Genomic DNA, 24,249 nt, shown 5'->3' on the forward strand with positions numbered 1-24,249 from the left:
TCAGAGCTTCTATAAAGGAGCATATTAGATGACTTTGGCCCACATCATTAGAAAAATCAATGCGTTTTAGTTCAGAATCAGATCAAAACACTGTAGCTCCAAAAAATCAGAACTGTAAAGCCTTATGTAAAGCCTTTCCTCTGTTAGGGGAAGTTAGACAATTTTTAAAGTCCTTTAGAAGCCTGAGTACCATATTTTGAAAAGACCGAAGAACTAAAATCCTATTGAAGCCACACTGCTAACCACTAGACCCCGGCTGTCCACACTGCCTGAGCGGTGCCTGCTCCCTGCCTCTGTTTTGAATGGCTTTAGCCGAAGCCATTTTGCCATAGAGAGCGCTAACCCTAAGCAGCATGGATTTCAGCCAGTCTGTGCCATTTGACCCCAAGAGCAGCAAAAAATCCCCAAATCCCCAGTAACTGGTACTTCACAAGACATATTCAGAGAGGCTCAGCCCCAAAATGGGATGAAGTGTTGTGATATATTCCCTTCCTATGCAAGTGCTCATGGGTTAACCATGGGCACGCTGTCAAGCCCTAACTAGACCGATGTGGTCAGAGTACCAGTTATCATGGAGTTTTAGGAAAAATTGATGAAGTTACTGAGACAAAAGAATGGGGATGCTTTTCCGCCTCCAAACCGTGTTGAAGAAGGAGAGTGATACCCTTGTTTGGCTGTTCTTCCAGTCAGACAAGGAGAGGCTGGGTCACAGCTAGAGCAGGTGCCTCTCTCCAGTCAGAATTCATCACCGGGAAGCATTTACTGATTCCTACAAATTAAAAGCATGTCTCAAAAGTCATTCCTGTTTCTTAAAATATAGCTGGAGGGTAATGAAGCTGTGTTACGTGATTTCAACTGCATTCTCCACATTCCTCAAAACCATTTCCATTTTTTAAACAGTAAGAAGGCTGTCCTGGAAAGAGGGAATACCCTCAATCTTTTGTGCTGAATCTTTTCTACCTTGAATAAAACAATTAAAATGTGACAGAGAGTGGCAGCCAGCACAAGAATGAAGCCTGGTCTCCAATTACTTTAATTATACTGGATCATAGTTTAATGCAAGTACTTCATGTAGCCCAGGGTTAAATTACTGTCTTTCCCCCCATACTGCTTACTGACCAGCTGCAGTAGCTCTTTATTTGGCTTGCTGGGGTTTTATGCTCCCCATTCATAAGCCCTAATTCTACACACAGGTGCGCACGTACACGCACACACGAAGACAAACACACATAAATACTTCTGCTGGTGTGCATGGTACTCTCATCCCATGGTGCTACGGAGGGATTTCGCTAGGCAGCAATGGCCTTGCAAGGCACGTATTGTAACAGCACATTTTTCTGTGAATCTAGCCCTGGTGTAGGAAGCTAGTTAGGTGTTTTCAAAATGTTAGTCATGTTGCTTGGTTACAACACACAATATTTAAGAACTTGGACACAATAGACCTAAGTAACCTAGTGCAAGAAATCATCTAAAAAGAAAATCCAGTCCAGCCTACCATAGAACTCCTGTTCTGGACATTCTACAGCTGGTATTTTTGCCATTAACTTTAATAAAACAAGGTTTTCATGTTACACCCTTGTTGACAATTCATCCAGTTTGAAAAGGAAACATGAAAAGTCATTTCCAAAAAAAGGTTAATTTGCACATTGCTTTGAAAATTATGAAGCACAAAGTCCTTTCCAAAAACATCTGAGGGTTTTTGCTCCCAGTGTAGCAGGACTTACCACTCCTTTCCTCGTGATCTGTCTTTTGCCATTAAAAAAGATGCCTGGGAATCAGAAATCACTCTTGCAGTGCTAAATAAATACCAACAATAAGGAATCTAAGATCCTCAGTTTTGACAGCTTACTTTTATAGCATTAATTTACTAGGTTTTCCTTATGAAATATCAATATACTACGCACTTAACAAGGATGTTCATAGTCATTCAAATATTGATACAAACCTCTGTCTGTTGCTATGATACTGCACTCATTTTATATTCCCATTTAGGTTATAAAAACATTTGCTCTGTTGTTTACTACAGAAAAGGCAAGACAAAAAATGGCTAGTTTTATTTCCTCTCCTATTTAAGGAGAACTTAAACTGACTCATTATACCCCTCACCCTGCCTTTTGTTAGAATTACAGGGCTGAGACATCACATTGGAAATCAGTCTTGGGCGTGCCAGCTTTCTGTTTTCAACCTAGTTACTATAACATTGAAAATTAATTAAAAAATTTACATGTAGGCTCATATGATGAGATATACATGTCTGATAGGGAAAGAGTGCAGAAATGCTTAACGATGGTTCTAATGTCCTCTTCCACCTGTGCCCAACCTGACAATTAAAAGCAGCTGGTAGAACGGAGAGTCATGGGGATGGCATGTATGAAGCTTGCCTTGGAGATATTTTCTTGGCCTTGCAGATTAAGAGGAAAAAATAATATGGTGAAAATGACTGAGTAGGGAAGCTAAATAAGGGTAAGATAAGGTGCTGCTTTTTCTTCTTCTTCTTCTTCTTTTTTTTCCCATTTCATTTGGAGTTTTTGCCCTTTGGTTTGAAGTAGGTTCTGGGACTGGCTCTCCTACATATTATCCTGCTGCTATTTTAAGGCAAGATGGACTGTTTTGCCTGTTCCAGAGCCGGTGATGGAGCTGGTTTAGCCTGAAAAAGTGTGTCTCTGTCCATGCAGTCTTCTGTTCCTCCTGAGGAGGAAATGTGTAGAGGACCATCTACAGCTATATGGTGTAGCTCTGGCTTTGCTGTGCTTTGCCTCCTTTCCTTCTTCAAGGAGTAGCCTTGCCTCTTTTGCTCTTTTCTACAATTTGAGAAACTCTGGAGGGTGAAAAGCAGTAAGCAAAATGGTTTTCCAGATCACCGTAGGAATGAGAAAGGTCTGAAAGGGAGTAGTGGCCTTGGAGAGGATTGAGGGAGTCCTGCCTTTTCGCAACATCTCAAACCCCTTTTTTCTTGGTATCTGTTGGCCCCATCTGTAGTTTCCTTAGAGCCCTACAGCTCTTCCCCCACCCTCTCTTACGCCCATGGGATCCCACCAGCTTCCTAGAAACCTGCATCTCCGTAAAAATTATCTGCACTGCCAAAAAGGTTTGAGTTAGTTCTGGTCCTTAGCCAGAAGGGAAGCAGTGGCTTTGGAGATAAGGGAGCAAAGGGCTAACAAGCATCACAGTGGAGAGAGGTGAAGGCTAACCATATAATTGCCCAGATTGTATGGTGGGCATATGCAACTCCAAATTCCCTGTTGGTTGGGGATTAAACCATGAATTATGTTGACAGGAGGCATTGTGGGTGCCTGTGATAAGCCCATCTAAGAGGGGATCTCGTGGAGATTGTTGGAGCTCTTTGTGTAAACATAAAATTGAGTATTTCTTAAATGAGAGCGCCAGGCAGTATGCAGGAGGACACCTAAACTATGTAGGAAATAATCCTGGGCAGTGAGGACTTCTGTAGGCATAGCAGTGCAGCCACCTGTCATGTGATCATACTTTCAGAACAAAGGTGCGGTCTAAAATGGAGAAAATTATGGCGTAGCTATTCTGGTGTAGCAGTATTAGCAATGGGTTGTTACCCTGGTCTGATTATACGCTACCATAAATGCACTAGTGAATTTTCCTGTGCAAACAAGCCTTATGGAGGAAAGTGCAATAGCATTTATTGTTCCCTGATGAGACTGAAATGTAAAAAGAAAGAACAGCATGCACGATCTGTCCTTTGAAAGGAAAACGAGTGTCCCTCTTCCTCTCAGGCAGACACAAAGGACTTGAAGGCAAGCCTGTTGTATGACCGCTTTAGCGCTCTCTGCCCCTCGTTTTAATTAACGCATAGCACTGAGGAGGAACTAAATCCTGCTTGTTTTACTCAAGCAAGTGATCCCATTGACTTGAATTAAGCTACCTGTAGGATTAGAAGTAGAAAGATTAAGACCTCAAATTTATTTCACTCTTTTTCAAATGCAAATAGTCGTCTCTCGATTGACAGCTTGATTCGTCTGTTCGTTCTTTAGCACAATGAGGCCCTGATTCTGCTCCCTGATTGTGTCTCCTAGGCTGCTCTGTACCACAAACATACTTAGCCTCCCGAGAATAATTGGGATGGAAGTGGAACAATAGATGCTCTAACAATTTTTTAATATATGTATATATATGACATTTAAATATATCTCAAAGAAGACAGAAAAACTTTTTCATAGGAAATTTTTTACATTAATTAGTTGAATCCCTGAGCTTCCATTTTGCAGTGTGATTTTATACCTATTCTCCCTTTTATGTAGACAAGCTTTTGCTCATCTCTCTCCTCCACTGTGATGCTGAGGGAGAGACACTGATACTTGATATGCAGCATGGGAAGTCTCACATTATTTTACAACTGATGCAACTATCTTGTGAAACCACTTTATAGCTGCTCTCATTAGAATGTCTCCACCGAATTGAATAAATTACTCAATATTAACTCAGCTGTAACTGAGAACATAGTTTGATCTGAAATGTCATTTTAATCTGTAACCTATTATTTTAACATACTTAATAGTTATTTTAGGTGGGGACAGCATTGGCAGTTTATTGTTGATTTTATCTAAATTATTTGAAAAATCCAGTAAAAGAGACTGTTACTGTGTTTATCAGAAGTCTCATAGTGTCTTGAAACTCTGCCAAATTATTCCTCATTGTATGATGCATATCTTTTCTCTACCTTTACAGCAAGGCTGAATCTCTCCAGAACTTCTCTTTGATCATCTGTTTGATCTGCCACTAAAGCTAAGTTTTACCTTCCTGCTGAAAAAAAAGCACATTAAGAATTCTCACTAGGTCAATGTTATAACTTCTTTAATTTTGTCAAAAAAGATTCAAAATTGACATTATGTATCACTGAAAATTACTGCAAAAGGAAAACAGTGATACGTTGTGAGGTTAATATCATACCAAGGGGTTGAGTTCCAACAGAAACTAAAAAAATGAGGAAAACCAAGAAAAAAATGCAACTTATCAGAGCACAAGTAAGTGTTGAAACTGTTTAAGAAAAATATAATCTGTTCTTCATCACTTAGAGTGTCTTATATTTTTAAATAACATGCTCTATTTGGAGCACTTCTGGCTTTGTAGCTAGGATCACTGGATGAGTGTCTACTGCCTATATTAAAATGTTCAACCTTCTGAACCTAGAAATTATTTGAAAATGGAGGTCATTAGAAGCAGCATATTTTGTGTAACCCTCAGAAACTGTAGTTACTCTACTAACTTTGGATCTCAGGCTTACAGCTGTGTTTGCATACTCTGATCCTCCAAAACTCAGTACCCCTGGGTATGTGCCATCTATACCTACACAATTTTCACTGAAGAGTAAGAACTCAAAATTTGGTGTGCTTGCCTGAATCAATACGTCAGGTCTTCTTTCTTGAAGCTTTAATATTGTTGGTTTTTTTTAATGCCTTGCCAGTACAACCCTCATGACTTTGGGTTTACTGTTGTGTTGTCCCAATTTGGCAGTAAGACTCCTTTGAGGGAACAGAGCCAGTTCACCCCTTAGAAGATAGGAATCTAGGTGCCAAATCCTCATCAAGTTTAATGAAAGAATAGGAAAGAACCAATAAATTATCTGGCAACTCTGACTTTGCAGCAAAGAAGATCCTGGAAAAAAATTATGGGTCAATTACAAAGTCAAAAATATGATCTGGCTTAAAAAAGTCAGAAGCTCCTGTAAGAAGACATAACAAATATGATGAAATCTGGGGTTGAGTGGTATAATTAACATATCAACCTTTAGAAAGATGTTTGACATAATAATACCGCAGATTAAATAGTCAGGTACAAACTAGACACTTGCTTTTACTCTTCAAAAACTGCTTGGACTGAGGACAGACAGCAGTTAACCGCGATTGTTACAAGGTCATGGTGCAGACAAAGGCTTGCAAATAGGGTAATACAGTTAAGTGGAAAATAAATTTTCGTCCTGTTGATATTTCACCAGGAATACCAAAATGTCACAAATTGCTTGCTAAAACAATAACATCCTTCCTAGTAACTCTGTATGATACCCAAGCAACTGTATAACAATAAACATTTTGCAGGTAAAATGCACTGTAAATTAAACATTAATTTAAATGTATTAGTTCTTTAATCATAGGCTTGCTAGAGATCTGGCATGGCTCAGAGGATTAAAAAAGGCGTTGGGTTTAAATGATACTCAATACAGTCTCAGGCAATTGCCATTACAAATCTATTGCCAACCTGCACTGCATTTGATAGTAACTAAAATTCTCTCCATTGGTTGTTGAGTGACCAACATAAAGCACATCTGACAGAGTTCTGGAGGACACGTTGGCCATGTTCTCAAACCCTTAATATCATAAGCTCAGAAACCAAATATTTGTGAATAATGGGGTAAAGCTTCCCCTGCTCACAAGTGCCTTTTCAGTAGGGAATAGAGCAGGAACTGGATTCATTTTTGAGGTCCTCCAATGATGCTTCATTTAGCCCACAGCTCACCACCTCTGACAGCAGTGTGATTGCACCTCTGTTCAGCACAGGCTGTGTTTTGCCTTATAATACAGCATATGTGTATGTTTTTAGAAAGAGCTGGGATTTTGTTGCTTTAACTGCTTGTCAAATATAATGACAAAATATACTTGAAATAAAATGGCAAAAAGCAATATTGTTCCTTTAGAATGATGCTTAACTTTCATTTTGCATAAAATCATTCACATAAAAAGGTCAGAGAAGACCAATTTAAGACTAATCCGGAGAAAAAAGTTAGATGCCTAAAAGTTATGTGAATAACAAAATGTGTCCTGAGAATGATCTGCATTGTCACTGTACAGGGAGATGTCTCAGGATGGAATTCAAAACAGTCAGCATGCTAAGCAGGCAAATGTCTAGACTTAACCAAAAGACGTCTGAAATCCCACTGCTCTCTAGAGCTCAGGGCCTTTTGATCTGCATAATGTTCTCTTGAAAATGTAAGTTCACATGCTTTCTTTCAAAGAGCTTTGTAGGACTGCAAGTGACTTTTTAAAAGCTAGTAGGTGATGTCACTACTCAAGAAGACTCATACTTACCTGACTGCTAAAAGTAAAATCACGTCAGTCTTAGAGAACAGTAGTCAGATTTTGCATCTCCAGTGATTCTTCTGACCATTTATATGTTGTAATGTTCTGCTATTCTCTTGCTTCCCAATACTTTGAACTGCTTTTGGGTTTGACATGGGGCAGGATAGAGCCTGCTGTTAAGACACTGCCCTGAAAATTGTAGATTTGAACTCGTTCAGACACAGCGTTGAATCAGGGCCACGCAGGTTGGGTGGGTGGTATCCCTTCTGGGTTATTGCAAAAAGGACCACTCCTTCTTTTAGCTCTCTTCCAGAGGAACATTTTCAACCAAGTTTTCCAACGAGCCTGATTCATTATGTGTGTTGGAACTGCTCCAAAAGCCCCTTTGGGATTTGAGTTCCTCAGAGGACTCAGATGCTGAGAAGAATGCCTCTGGTTCTCAGTCAGTCTTCGGTGGAGGGAAGAGGCTGAGCTGTTCAGAAAGGGCAGTTCTCACCAGTGGATTAAATTGTGGTGCTTAAGCTTAAATTCCACCAGTACACGTGGTATATTACAATGAACAACCACAGATCACGTGCACAGACGTCAGTTATAGCGTGTTATATTCTTTCAGGCTGGTTCAAAAAGCTTTTTCAACATTCAAAGAGAGAAACATTTTGCCTGAAAACTTTTGAATGCTGCAAGTGACAACTGTGACAAAGAAATGAAGTAAATTTTTGGAGAGACAGACACCAGAAGTCTACAAAGTTTTGTGTTAGTGGATATTCAAAGGACAAGAGACCCCACTTTTTTAGTAAGGTAATAAATTCTGCTTGGTGTAATGCATACTAAACTTAACTGGAAATTATGTCTAACCAGCTGGTTTGAGGAAAGTCCAGGGAATAAGGAAAAAATATATGTGGGTATTTAGTTATATGCGATAGTACACTTGCATTTTAAAAAAAAGTTGGAAGATTTTCCTTGAAATTGGTTTATGGTGGAGTGGTGCAATACATATCTATCACCAAAACAACTAAGAAGATTTCAACTGTAGTTATTTCAAACAGGGCATCATGAATGTGGAAAGATACAAGAAAATTTGATGCAAATGAAAAAAAAAAAAAAAAGACAAGCCCACAAATGTGCTCATTATGTAAGACTTATTCTCTGTAGAGCTTACTTATGATTATGCTGCCCTAACATTTGTCTAAATTAGTTTCAGTAAAAAAATATAAACATCACATATTTGTACTTATGTATACTTTTCCAGTTCATACCAAGAAAATATTCAATACTCATTCAATTAATTTTGCTACACTTCATGTATTCTCATATTAGAGTACAAATACAAGTGCAGAGGAAATTAGAGTTTGATATGAGACTATCAAGGTCAGATGGGTTCATGTTTGAAAGGGTTTTCTTGCTTTGAATGGCTCCATTACAACTTTTAACATAATACATGACTGAGTTTTGGTCACAAAACAGACTGCAGAGTTAGTCAGAATTTGAAAATGGGATAGTAATCCAAATGATTTTCTAAAAGTAAAATTTGTGTTGTAGCTATTAGTTCTCTCTATATCTCAAAGCTAATTAAACAAGTTACAATATATATTTTATCATTGTTGTTTTAAAAGACAAAGTTTACTGGCTAGCCTTTTTTTTTTCTTTTTAGTTGCAGCAAAAATATGCATATGCAGTATTTCCAGTTTTTAGAACACAGCTTTGAACACATGCTTTCTCTCAGAAAAAGAGGAGTTGATGTTTAATGCCCAACCATCATCATCTAGTGCCATTTTAGATGCTTTATGACATATGCTACATCCATGTGTGGTTGGTAGATGTGACGCAAGACTTTTGGGAGGCTGCTTCATTTTGAAATGCGTGCTGGAGGACAGCTTGAATGCATACTCTCAGTTTCATACTTTAAAAATGCAGTCCTCCCATGGTTTCAGACTTTTTCAACTAAGAACAAAATGAACAGCATGAAAAATGGTCTTTTTTTTTTTTATGAACAAAGGGGCATCACATGCGACTCAGAGGAGGTGCTAGGTAGGGTGAGTTAACTGTGAACATCCTCCTGGTTGACGCGGATGATAACAGTATTCAGCACCATAACCGCAGAGACCACTCTGGTGCGTTTTATGCCCATGTGTTTTCAGGGAGAGCATTCGCTGGACCAAGGGAGGAAAGCCAGGCAGTACTGGAGCTGTATTCACCACAGTGCTGTCACGTGCATGGTCAAGTGTAGTACATGGACGCTATCATGATTGTCAGCATTTACCATCTGTGGGGGAAAAAAAATCAAATACCTGGATCATTATTTATTATAATTGTAATTTGTAATGATTTCTGTAATATTTGCAGTTCAGAACTCTTGTTCCAGATTTCTGTTTCTTATGACATGAAATAAGGCTATCAGTCATAGTATTTATTTACCACTTGGGACTTTAATATTATTAGCATTTATAACAATTATAATTTATAACAATTTCTGTGACAGATAAATATGAACTTCTATTGACAGCATGAGTAGCAACCTGGGAGAATGACTGAGGGCTTTCATAGTTAAATTCTAAAATAAATTCCCCAATTCCTGTATCTTTTCCTAACCTGCTAATGTCAATAACGATTAAAACATTTTTTGTATGGATTATTACTTATAATATTTTATATGGGTATTCTCTGTGCTTTTGTGCTCATTTTTGCTTGAAACAGCACACTGGTACTTAATGTAGAGACCTGCTATGATTCATCAGTTTACTGTGTTAAGAAAAGAATAAAGGCTAAGTAATTCGCATTAGTTTAAAAATATATATGTTATAATTAACAAAACATAAGCAAAAAGCTTCATGTGATACTCCCTAAGAATTATCTATATTTTAAAATAACTTCAAATAAAAATACAGAGACTCTCATTTAACTTCACTGATTTGCAAACAGTCTTTAGGCACTGTGTTACATCCTACACATTAATTTGGTCTGTTAAAATATTCATAGGTCTAAATTAAGTATTTGAAATAATTTCCATTCTGAGTCTTAATATGAATATTAAAATCCCAAGGCAACTCACAACTTGCATATTTAAAACATATTTTAAATTTACTGATAACTTCTTAAAAGTGTGGTAATCTGTTGAGTTAGAGGTTGGAACTTAAAACATAAACAAGCTGTTTAATAATATGACCTATACTTTAGAGGAAAAATTATGGATAGATGATTGGTTGGCTTATAGATTAATCCTGTGAATGTCCTTCTCTCCCAGTTGCAATCACAAAGAAGTTCTGCATCTGTCTTACCTATTGCCTGCATTGACTTAAAAAAAGGAAAACATTTATTGTATTTTACTTAAGTTTTAAATTCAAATTGCTATCTGCAAATGGGGAGGAATCACTACGTGGGCTTCATCAAGGCCCACTGAAAACAGGAAAGACAGGTCAGCCCACATGGACCAGTTATGATACCAAATACAAGTGCACAACAGACCACTTTTTTAAGAGTGTCTACTTTAACTACCCAGTTCCAAATAATCTCACTGACCAAGCAGACTTTTAGTCCTGTACAGAACATATCAGCTTAGGTTTAAAACTAGTTTTGGCAATCTCAGCACGAAAATATTTTAAATTGGGCACTCAAATACCTCGAACTTTTGCGCTAGAACAGAACACAGAGCACTGACAGAAAGGCGGCTGCAAGTTTTGAAAAAGATGCTGAAAATAATAAGGAAATTATTTATGTGTACCTTACCCACACACCAGCATAATTCAAGGTGATTTTGTTGCACAGACATCATGTCAGAAACTTCCCAGAAATATCTACTGTGCAGCATTTGCTTTGTTGCTAATGCTGGAAGACTTTGTAACAAACCCACAGGGCACATTCTGACAAACTAGATGAGATTAAGGTGACAATTCATTTCCCTGAGTGACGGGCAGATGAGTTTTTAGATGTTTCATGCAACGCAATACGTTTCATGAAGATGGATGAGAAGAAGATGTGGCAATTATCTATTTATTAAACTTAGCAAATACGCATATGCATGACTTCTGAAATTCACTTCAGCCTTTCAGTTTATTTCATAGTTCTACATAGATTTGTTGTGAGTCTAAAAGTTAAAGTAAACTTCAGAATAGAGAAATATAGTATACTATAGTTTTGCTGACTTCCACCTGCAGTTACAGAAATGCTGAGGACAAGTAAAAAGATTAATAGATATTTTTTAAGAGCATACCTGGGTGCTGTTATGGGCATCACAATCCCAGGTTCAAAAATAGTATGCAGTATAGTGAGGTAGCATCATCAGGTTTGGCACCCTTTGCCCTAACCATCCTCCAATGCTATTCCAGTGGGTTTTGAACCCTTTTCTTCCCCTCCACTAACCTTTCGGACTCACCATGCCTACCTTAATTTCATTCCATTAAAACATCATGCTGTTGGGCCCCATCACAGCCTTCCCATTATCTCAGACACTTTCAACCAGAACTGGATGCATTTGGCAGCATAGATGTGGTCATGGAGTCCAGCCTTGCAAACACAATGTGGCAATGAAGGTCAAGAAGAGGGAAGGCAATGGAATTATAACCAGCCCTACTTCACTTCCCCTTTCTCTACAACAGTTGCAAGGTGGTCAGCCTCTGCTCCTCTCTCACCTGTCATTTCCCACCCCCCCTTCAGCAATGCAGTGATAATTGAGCCTTCCCCACAGCCGAGGCTCTGAAAAATTGGAGAGTCTCTCTCTTGCTTTATGCCATAATTTTGTCTCTGCAAGCAGGAAGCCTGCTGCTGTAGAAACAGACAGCTTTGAAGAACAACCTGCTTGCAAAGAAATGTCTTCTTAGACCAAGTCAGAAGTTCTTTTGGCCTTCCAGCAAAAAAAATGTCTGCATATCTTGACCTTCCAGAAGTTAGATATCCCAGGATGGATTCAACACAGATATGCCCTTTTGTTTTACTTTTTACCCAAAGATCTCATTCCTTATATTCTTACATTTTTTTATTAGTCAAAATTTAGCAGGGGTCTTTGAAACATCTTACAAATGTTTTGTAATAAATCTGAGTGTGGAAAAGCATCTTGCTTTTTTATTATATCAGAATTACACATTTTGTTATCCTCACACTTGTTCTCTCAGCTCCATCTAAGATGCTTAACAGAGTGGCCTCTAGTTGCAAGTTTGAATAAAGCACAGATACAGCACGTGCTTATTTACTTATGTTCTAAACTTGAATGGACTGGCAACGAAGTAATTGCTGACAAATGAGCTCAGTATATAGGGATGTGGACATGCTCTCCCAACTAATGTGGTCCGCATTACATGGTCTGAAATAGCAGGGAGTAATAATGCTTGCAAATTATACTTCCCACTCTGGCTGGGACAAGGAATTTTGCAGCAGTAGTGCCTTCTCAAAGAAAACCACTGTTACTGCAATTTTTATTCATGTGTTTCCAGGATCCTTTCAGGAATCTCCAAGGGAATCATTAACAGACTGCAGAAATCAGCTGTCACTTTAAACGATCCTTCTTCCTCTTTTTCTCCTCCGTAGGGACCAATACAATGATTTCCATTAAAGAAGATCAGCTTTTAGCTGCACCTTATACAAAATTCTCACTAAAAATAAATGGACAGAAATAACATTCATGAACATAAGTTACTATTTGTTTCCTTTCCTTTTTTTCATTGGATCAGGGGATGCCACATGAAGCAAGTCTTATTTCAGTAACATGATTCAGCTTCTCTATTGAAACTTGGCGTCAGATTTTCAGAGATTTGAAACATAAAATATAAATATGTACCATCTTATGTATGTAATTTCTGCATTTTCTGCATTATTAATCAGTTTCCTAGAGGAAGGTACAAGCTACCCTGCTGCTAAGTCGTTAATGAAGTTCTGCTATCTAATTAATCAAAGGAAGTAGCTATGGGAATGGTGTTTTGTGAAGCTATAAAGGAATACTCTGAAACATGCTCTGTTCCTAAACTTTGGTGTCGACGTGAAACTCTTAATTCAAGTGCAAGTCATTATCCAGCAAGGTAATTTTGACCCAGTGTCAGGGGTTAGATGGCTATGATGGGATACAGGTCTGCTCAGGTCTTCTAGATGGGTGTTGTGAGTCTTATCCTAAGAGGGGAGATGCGGGTTTGAACTCCCACCTCAGCACTTCAACACTTTCTCACCCCAGTTGGCTACCTAAGAGCTGCCTCCCACATGTTCTGCTTCTAACTGCTGATGCAGTGATTATTCCAGGAGAATTATTTATGTTATTTCTTAACTGCTGATGTTCCTAACCCAGCAGGAATATGCTTGTATGTGGAATAACAAAAAACACATATGTTGAGGAATGATACTGAGTAACTGTATTCTTTTGTCTATCTTAACATTTTTGGATTCTAGTTTTCTTTAAAATCTCCTTGTAGGTAGGAGTTATATAAATAAAAGGTGAAAGGGAATTATTTAGCAATATTTAGCACAACAAATTATTAGGTATTAAGGACCACTCCCATATCTAATAAGAAAAGAGTAGAGAAAGAGCACACTTCCAGCTGGATAGACACACATTTTTTGTAATTTGAGGTTTTCATAGGTGAACAGTAACTCATGCAAAAAATTATATAGAAATAAAATATTTAACCAAAGTTTTGACTTTGTTCCGATCCTGGAAGATAGGCCTGTCTAATCAATTCACTCTAATCGGCTACTGGAGAACTATCTCCTTGGGAGCTCCTTATTAAACTGTAGCCTTATTTACATTTTACAACATTTCTTGCAAATTTAGATCTAGCAATGGATACTTTGTTCAGTCAAATGTTTTTCAAGCACCTAGAAGGTGCTCGTCAACAGATGTTTTGCTCAGTCAAGCTTGCATCTCGTGGTTCAATGTTCACGATGCTTTCCATGAAGGATTTCTTACTAGAATGGATATTTGTATGTATGACATGTCCTCTAATCACAATTGTAGTAAAGTATGCATGAGCAAACTAATTTGTGGGCAGCAACTACTTGTTACTTCTGATTTATAGATGTCTGAGACATTTAATTAGGAAACAAAACTGACATCTTATGATTTGAGTTGCCAATATCATAGACATTCACGAATAACAAGTCAGAAAATTTGGCAGTAGCTTGGCTAACCTTGACTGATATACATATGCAAATTATGATACTTGTAAATAAGCAACAGAAAAAATGAGTCAGTTAATCTAAAATTTAATTGCTAAATGATAGTTTAGATAAATCTCATCCTAATCAATAACAATCAAGAATATCTTAATAAAATAAAACCATTAGAAATAAAAATGTTCTTTCGTTATGCAACAAAAAATTTTTAACTAAACACACAAACCTTTATTTATAGCAAACAGAAATATCAACTCATTTCACAGTGTGATACTTGGATCATCAGAAGATGTTAATCTGATATCAACATGGCACCTTTCTCCTAACAAACTTTACAAAGCACATATCACACCAGGAATGTGTAAATCATTTCATGCCAAGAACACCCTAATCTGCTATGTCCCATCTCGTAAAACCTTCATGGAAATTATTCTGCGAGTACTACGTGAGAGGATTCAAAGGAATTCAGTCTGGATAGAGATAGAATTATTGCAAGTATCAACATATTTTTATGCATACAGTCTTACAGTCTTTTACCTGCTGTAGTCTCCACAGATCTTAAAAAATTCCACCTGCTTTGATGGGATTACAAGAGCCAATCACGCCTCCTCTGCACTACATTCCAGTTAGAGTAACTCAATCTCTTATCAACAGAATGTTTCATTTAAACTGATTAAAAACCATAAGAAAACATCATTAATTTTAAAGGAAAGAAAACAATGCAACCTCTAGAATACATTAGTCATGATTATTTGGTATTACTGAATGATTCCACAAAAAGTTACTTTGTATTAACTAAAGCTAAAATTCCTCTTTTGAAACTGTAGAGGGGAGAATCAAAGGAAGGCTTATAATGATAGAAGGTGGCAACATGCCATTATTCTTTTGTTGTCATTGGCAAGTACACAATCATGTGCCCTTTAATCTTTGTTATTCAGCCTGCTGCTCATATGGATAACACAATCAACCACTTCTTTCAATCAAAGGAATAGGAACAGAATTGTCTGCATTGAGAGAGGCACCAGGACCAGACTGAATTTATGAAATCCAACTACTATGTGTCTCTGACTACCATGCCGTTCTAAGCTGCAGAGATAAAAATATTCTGTACTTTGCTGTACACTTAATATCTTCTAGCACATCAAATTGCTTATGAATATGTTGAAAATAGTGGACCCATAGATTAAAATTGAGAGAGATAAAAGATTTCTTCATTTGACTGCTTAATTTAAAAGATATCTGTAGTATGGCACAAATTAATTTCCTAGGCAATAGCTTTAACTTCTTAATATATTTTATTTCATACCTCACAAACATAGTGCACATATACTGCATTATTTATAGTAATAGTATTACTAGAAATAGCAATATACTTGATAAATTCCATTTATTCAACTTTGCAGAATCTTTTTTTCTTTGTAGTCTTCCTAACGCTCAGTCCCATTTATGCCTGATGTATATTTCAAGAGAGCTAAAAACACTTTCACTTGTAAATTCTAGGAAATGTTTTAAGATTCTTCATCCCTTTTTTAACTCATCTGATATTTTTTTAAAATACTAATATCTGAGCAATTGATTACTTCCAATATAAATTCTTGTCGACTTTTAAAAGGCAGTTAGAAATAGTTTCAGGCAGTGGAGTGGCCTTGCTGATTCTGTGTTTTTACTATCTCTTTTTAATATATTATTATATTATATCAGGAAAAGGGGATTAGGACTAGAATCAGAGAAAGGACTTTGGTGCAGCAAGGCACCAATAAGTAGAACAGAGCCCAGAGCTCCATGCAGAGTGCATGAAGACTGCCTGAATTTAGAGCAGTGAGTAGGCTATTCTGAAGAAAGCTGCGTATTTTAAACCCCGCTTTTTTGTGGATGAAATCCCATGTATCTACATGGGATTCACAATCCAGATACTTACACTAACAGTGTGTGTCTCTATGTATTAGCCTCGCAGCTGGAGCCTTTGCCTATGATGTGGAAGACCCATGTTTCCTTCCCTTGTGTACCTGAGATGACAGATGCTTTGGCATGACAATGTCTAATAATTAAGCACCTTGATCTACTGGAATTACTTAGGGTGCCCAGGGTGCGATGGGTGCTATTCAGACAGTGGGGAGGTCTAGGTGTCTCTGGAGAGCAACCTACACACTGAATAAGTAACTAGCCCAGAAAAGGAGTGAAAAGACACTCATATAAGAACACACACAAAAAGATCTCTTTCACACTGCAGATTACATAGCTATAGCCACCATGGACCTAGAATATCTGACTCCTCTTACGAAGTAGGCAACTAATTAGGTAGGTTTTACTCTTAAAGTATGCCAATGAAATTCCTCTTTTTCATAAGAACTTAACGATCGATACAGTTTCCTTTAGGTAGGTCTTGGATTAAAAAACTGCACAGGTCCCTCCACATCCTCTCAGCTAAAACCCCAACCACTGGATTACTGAGTTGTCATCTTCTATACCTCTGTTTCACATTTTTGGCTGCAATGTATCTTGGTTTCAAGAACAAGAATGGAGACATCACTCCCCAGACAAACTGAGATACTCTGATAGTGGTGAAGGTGTTCTTATGAAAGGAGATCTGTGCATCTGAATCACTTCAGGCTGCAGAAGATACGAATTCAGGTTTCCCATTTCTTTCATGCATGTTGCAGCGATGAGGCTATGGTGAAAAAAAAGGCACTGTTGTGCCCATCCTGTTTTTAGAGAATGAAAACACTGAGCTTTATGCACACCTCAGTGCAATTTGCATGGGTTAAGTCTGACTAAAATGCTTGGATGATTAGGTCCCTCTAAGGGACTTAGGTAGAGTTTAGCCACCTCATCATCTAGTATCTTGATTAAATAGTTAGGGAGCTTAAAGGCAGAGACATCTTTTAAGTTCTAGGTAGCATGATCTTTAAAGAGCTCTTGGATCACCTCTTGATGCAAAGAGCCTAAATTTCACCCCATTCCTGTTAGGAGCTGGGCAAGTCATGGGACAATACACAGTCCCGACTGTCCTTGGCATTGATTGTTACTTAAAAGTATTATACCTATACACATAATAATTATGTTTATATTTAGAATATTTTCCTTGTAAGGAAACCAAACTTATTTTCTCTTCAGACCTTTCACAATATGCAGTGGCAGAAAGTTCATAAAGAACAAACAAATGTCAATGGATCATCATTTTCTGTACACGTCATATTCTAAAAACCAGAAGAGTCACTGATCTGTCAAATGCGGAACTTGTGCATCAGAGACTCTACTAATGAAAGTAGTCTGTAGATAATTTGTCAGTTTTCTTTGTGTATTTTACTAGTTTCAACTTTATAGGCAAGTGTCAGACAACCCAGAAAAAAACATTAGTAGTTATACATAGAAGTTAGGTATAAAAAAATGGCAGAATCAAGAATCATGTTGTGCATATGATCCCACTTATGATACCATTATTTAAGCAAAGGTCGTGTTCATTGGTAATTTAGCTGAGACAAGTTTTCAAATAAAATCAATGGGACAAAACAGATTTCATGCATGCCATTCAATCACAGTTACAAATGCAAATATTTTACACAATCACAATTCAGTATTGTTCCATTTGGATTAATTATTAATATGAAATCAAGAAATAGTTCATTATTTAGATAGGCCAGTGCAGTGATTTTTATAATATAAGAGCCTCAATAAAAGCTAAACCAAAGTATATTCCACCTCACTGAATCCTTGTCTGGATCATACTTTGTTTGAATATCCCCACACTGTCTACTATATCTCCCAATACTAAGGCAGTGCAAACATTTCTGAAAAGGGTTCAGTACAATTTCCCAGAGCCTTGTATGAAGATTCATAATCAAGACGAATTATGTAAATACAATCTCTGCTCTAATTAAGAAAATGTGAATACCTCATACCTGCCTTAACACAACTTAAATAATTTGTGTGCAGAGCACCTTCATATTTATGTCATTGTATACAGAGCTAATCATACTCATACTAAATATTTTACACTCCCCAGGCTCTTGTGTGACTCACAATGGAGTAATCTAATTTTTCCAGGAAGAAATCTCACTAGAACATCAACTCAAGGAGTAAAAATGCTTATGATAGCAGAGGCCTCACTTTCAAATACATGAGAGCATTCTAAGACCAGGCTTTCAGAAATAGATAAAAATTTAGGGTAATTTTAAGTCTGCTCATCTGAGATCATAGGCACTCGGTCTTCTTCTGTGAAAGCTCTTCTATAGTACAAACCCACTTTCATTCCTTTAATGACAGCTGGGTAACTTCACAGGTCCCTCATACCCTCTCACTAAAGAGCTTTGCCTTACGTCTTTACATGTTACGGACTTAACACTGATACTTTCAGCACTTCGCTAAAATGCTTTTATTAATACTCTGTGTAGTCTAATTTAAGAATGTCCACTATTTCTACAGTGCAACAGATCTCAATCCCTAGGCATTTTTCCAGATAATCTTCTCAAATTTCATCTATTTGCTTAGCATTGCTAAATAACTCTCTTTATATATTTCAATCAGCTCTGATATTTAGAGATACCCAATTCCTCCATTTTGATCACTGCATATGCCACATATATGAAAATGTAAATACATGTATGTCTAGAAATTGTACAAATTTATAAACTATATGAATAATTACTTAGATATAGAGATATTTATTTATTTATACAAATATATTTTTAAGGGGGGGGGGGATGGTCAGCTTTATATAGGGGTGGGCCCTGGAGCTGACCTCAAGCAACTGCCTAATCCTTTCCTGTGTCCCAAGAAATGATCAACTAAGCCTAATTTTTTCCACCACATCGCTGACAAGGGAGTGGCCCCACTATCCTGGAGACAGAAAGTGGTAATATTCACAGCAGCACTTCAGAAGTATCATCAGTTAAGCAGCCTGAGGATCAAGTAAACATGGTAGCCATCAACTGGAAATAAACAGGGAGTTGAATTTCTGACACATTCTACCTTTCTTGGCCGCTGAAGAAGGCCCATCCAAGACTAAAAGACTTCGCTTCATAGTTTTGGAGAAAAGATAGCTGAAGCTTATAGTACCCATCAGATGATAAAAGCAGAGGGGGGACTGCTAAATGAGAAAATAGGTGCAAGGAGGAAAGAAGAAGAGGTACATCTGACTAAAAGCTTGGGCACAGGAAGATACCTTTCTCCAACCATGGATATCATCCATCTAACATGATTGTCTTAAAAATTAATGAACAGATAAAATAAGATTTTAAGTCATGTTTGGTTTGTAATCAGGAAAACAGTTCCTTCATAGAAAAATTAAGGTCAAGCCAGCCTTCTCCACCTTATGCTTCTGCACTTGATTTTTCCTGCCAATGTGTAAAACCTTTCACTTGTCATTATATAATTCAAACATAACTATTTCAGTCTGACTGACTCCTGTCAGTCAAGATCACTTTGAATTCAAATCCTGCCATCCTTAGTGCTTGTAGCCAGATTTATATTGCTTGCAAATGTAGTAAACATCCTCTCTGTCCTTGATACAAGACATTAATGGTAGCACTAAGTAGCATCCAGCCTAGGATAGGCCTTTGTGCAACCCTTATTGATATATCCCTACAGTTTGACAGCAAGCCATTGAAACAATTCTTCTGAGCTTTATTTTTGCACCTAGCTGTGCAGCCACCTTACAGTGGGATCATTTAGATCCCTAGCTTCTGCATGAAACTGTCATGTGAAATGGTGCCTGAAGCCTTTCAGTGGACAAAATAAATCATATCTGCTGCTTCTTCTTTATACATCAGCTTGTTACCCTGTCATAAAGAGAAATGATTTGGTTTGACATGATCTGTAATGGACAAATTGACGAGGGCTGTTATTTTTCATCTTGCTTTCAATGAGTTTATTTGTTATGGTACTTTTACAGGAATTTAAGTTAAGGCTAAATTGTATATAGTTTCCTGGTCTACTTCCTTCCCCCTGATTTTCAAGGATTAGTGCTGGTTTTGCCCTTTTACAGTCTTTTGGAACTTCATCCATTCTGCATGAGTTCTCAGATATAAATGCTAATGGCTTTGAGATGGTCTCATTCAGTTTGCTGAATCTCCTACTGTGAATTTTACTTGGATGAGCAGATTTGAAAACAACTTACGAATCTCTTCCCTCTTCTTTTTCTTATACTGCAATGATTCTTACTTCTATTTCCATATGTGTTAATTGTGTTAACCAATTAGACTTTCTAGTGAAGAATGAAAAAAAAAAAAACAACCCAGACATTAAACACTTCAGATTTCTCAGGATATCCCACTATTGGATACCCTTTCCTTTTTGCTCTTCTAAATACCAGTATGCTTACATAATATATTATGCCTCCTAATAACTGTTTCTTATTTTATACTTTTGTGATTTTGTCTCTACAAGTTCATGCAATTCTTTTATATTCATCCTTAATAATTTCTGAGCAATTCCTTCTGGTGTTTGAGGTTGCTGAAGAGTTCATATCCCAGTTAAACTCATTGTTCAGCACACTTCCTAGCCTTTCTTTGCACTGAGTTTTACATTTGTGACTTGAATATGGCTTTTAAGAATCTATCAGACTTTGTGGTATTTCTTCCTTTAAATCCACTTTCCATGGGTTCTCAACTATCAGTTCTCTGAGTTCATTGCAGTCTGCTTTCCTGAAATCAATTCATATTAGTTGTTTTCTCCATCTTAAGAGTAAAGAAATTTAAAACTGATTATTTCATATTAACCCTTATCCATCTACTTTCACTTTCTCAGTAAGGTCTTCCCAATTGGCCATAACCAAATACAAAAAAGTCTTACTCTGCATCACCTTACCTTAACCCATCTGCTCTATTTCTTTGCAAGAAATAGATGACTGAATGATGACTGATGACTGAAGAGCTGGAGGCTTTCCATTGCCACAAACTCCTGTTTGCAATTGCTAGTTCCCCTTAAAAAGCCCCAATATCTGACACTTATGGTTTTATTTTCTACAGAAGACCCCAACCGCAACAGTAAATAACCTTTTGTCATTAGTCAAGTAAGTTCAATGTCTCTATCTATCACCATTTTGGGTGTTTGAATGCCTTTGTATATATTTTTTATATGAAAGGCAACATCTTCTTTCTTTCCCATTCACAATTAGACTGTACTTTCCTATATCAATATTCTAATCTTTAGTGAACTAAGCTTCTGTAATGCAAGTTAAATCATTATTTCACTTGTGTACTAAGACATCAAGCCCATCATTTGCATTACTCATCTAAAGCTAATCTACTGTATTAGATTATACACCTAAAATCTTTACTATACAGTTTTATTCTTTCTATCACCATTATGGCATAGAAACTTTCCTCTTTTCAATTTTAGGCCTTTAATGCTGATCTGTAAACTTATGCTGCCATCATTTGCTAATCTAATCTAAAATTCTCCTTTTCTACAGTATAGAGAATGTTCCTGCATCTTTGGTATCACCTGATTGAAAACCTCAGTGGAAGAAATGAACCCTACCTCTGCTCAGTTGTCCTCCTTAGAACATCACCCATTGGCAATGAAGACAAAGTCACCCTGCTTACAAGTCTGCAGCCATATGTTTTTATTTAATGTATCTATACCTATCTAGACTGTTATCAATAGGTAGGGGCACTGAAGGGAACTCCAGCTGAGATTTCACTTTTGCTCCAAGAGCTATGTAGCCCCTTACATGCCTAAGATCACTCCTGGCAGCATCCTTACAGCTTATGACCCATGGTAATCACAGTCACATGGGTGTCATCACCTTTTTCTTAGCTTAGCTTATCTCCTGGAAGGCAACACACTTCATAGCTGTTAAGTCAACTGAGCAAATGGATACCTTCAGTATCTTCAGAAGTGTGTCACTGAATACCCCCAATATTTTTCCTCTTGAAAGTGGTAATCATTAACTTCTAAACCTTTTGGACATGCAGTTCCTCAGCATTCATGATTGATGCTAGTTCCTCACTCATTCACAGGGCAGTGGATCAGTTTTTGATCTAGGAAAATGCCTAATTGGTTGCAGGGCAATGCAGAGAGAACCAGCAGCCAGCTTCCATCCCAAAGTCGTCCCAGTCCACCTACCTTTGTCAGCCCTGCTCCTATCCCTTCTATTCCTTTCTGTATTCTCCATCATTGGATGTTTCTATGTCTATCCCATTGATCAAGGCTTCACAATAGTGGATGCACCTTCATCTGCTTCCTAGGAGGGCCTGCAAGCAGACACATCCACCCTGGCTGCAAGTCCTGCAAAAGCACTATTTCCTACTTAATTTGAAAAAATTTACCTACCTGACTGCTCCATCCCACTCTTAATCACATTTATTCTCTTCATTTTATCTGATGCACATAAATGTACTCAACATCCCAAATGGGATCTAACGTCCCTGTTCTGTTATGATTGTAACCACTCATAGTACATGATTTATTCAAGAACTCTTACCTCAAGATCGTGCCTCTTTTCCTCAGCTGATCAAAACTAGTCCTTGATTTTTTGTGACTTCTTTTCCTCAGAATTACTGGAGAGACATATGCTCATTCACATTTTCAGCTGATGTTCATCGGTCTGATTTCTTTAAATTCTCTGGTTTTAGAGTACTATCTTGTTAATATCACTAGCAAACCCACAAAAAGCTCTCAGGATGACCACATAAATACTCAGTCCAAAGACTGTCATGGTTAGATTTTTGCATGATAGATGTCAATGGCATTTTCCTTTCCAAATGCATTTCTGACAGATTATATTTATTCATATAATGCTAATAGAAATGAATGAAAAAAACCCCACATTTAAACAAATTAGCATTTCTTGATTATAAGAATAGAAACATGTTTTTATAGAGTTTATTTGTCCAACTCCTTTCAAAACATCTGGTTTTGTACAGTTTATTTGTTCAACTCCTTTCATTAGCTTTTCTGTTAGCAACTCAAACTCAAAGTATGCTTTTTTCTTTACTGTATTTTTAAAATAGCTCACTTCTCTTATGGTCACAATCATTCATGATCTTTTCACAAATTCAAGTCACTCTCAGAAATTATTTTACACTATTCCACAATTATTCTACTTGGGTTTACACCTCTTACTATGTTATCCAAGTTCATGTTCCCAAAGCTATAGAGGTCAATATAAATATCAATCTTAAATAGCAGATCAGTAGCCTTATTACAATATTTTTCTTGTCTCTGTGCTGCTGCAATATATTGTCACCTGAAAATTTTGTTGAGGAAGGGAGCAAAGAGGAAGATATAAAACAGCAATGGTTCTAGGGGAGGCACAAAAAGAAAACTAGATAGAAAGTTAAGAATGAATGTGTGAAAAATAGAAATATTCAAGAGACACATTTCTTATCTCACATGGCTCAACTCTGATTGAGTACATCCACATTAATACACCTATGCAGTCACAGCTTCTAAGCTGTATACACATAAGCAATATTGATAACAAAAAGCAATCAGATAATTCTTGGTAACTTGTTAAGAAATGTTAAGAAAAGGAAAATTAGAAAAAAATTAAGGGATAGAAATAAAGAAAGTGAATAATTTCAAAGCTAGTGACTTTTGAATGTCCACCTTTTATATAGTTCCCTGGGAAATGACTCCCCCAGAAAGTCATGCAAACTTAGAAGATGCCTAAATATTTTTCTGTGTCTGTGTGTTACAGAAAAAGCCCACTAAGTGGTAACAAATTGAGCATATCTCCATTTGCAAGTATGATTAAGAAAAACAGCTGCAACTGAAGAGTGGCAATGACAGTGAATGTCATGGAAAACTCCTTGGTAGCAAATACATGTTGTCCTATTAATTTTAATGGTATTATATGTGTAAACAAAACAAGCAGTATTAGGCCCAATGAAATCTCTTAGGCTATGAAATAAGCTCCCAAGGGAGCCAGGTATAAGCTCCTTCACTTAACACACTAAAATGCTACAACACAAAATACTAAAAAAATGTTCTAATGGACAGTAAAGTATACTAGATGATTCACCATGAACCATGAATGAAAGGTCTTTTCCATCTCTAATTTCTATGAGTCAAGGATCTATAAAACTGATTAATTTCCAGGGGCTGTAGCCCCCATTTCATTCACCAGTAATTTCTATTATCACTGCAAAAACAAAGTGACTAATAAAGACAC

This window comes from Calonectris borealis, chromosome 1 (genome assembly GCF_964195595.1).
Source record: "Calonectris borealis chromosome 1, bCalBor7.hap1.2, whole genome shotgun sequence".
NCBI lineage: Eukaryota > Metazoa > Chordata > Aves > Procellariiformes > Procellariidae > Calonectris > Calonectris borealis.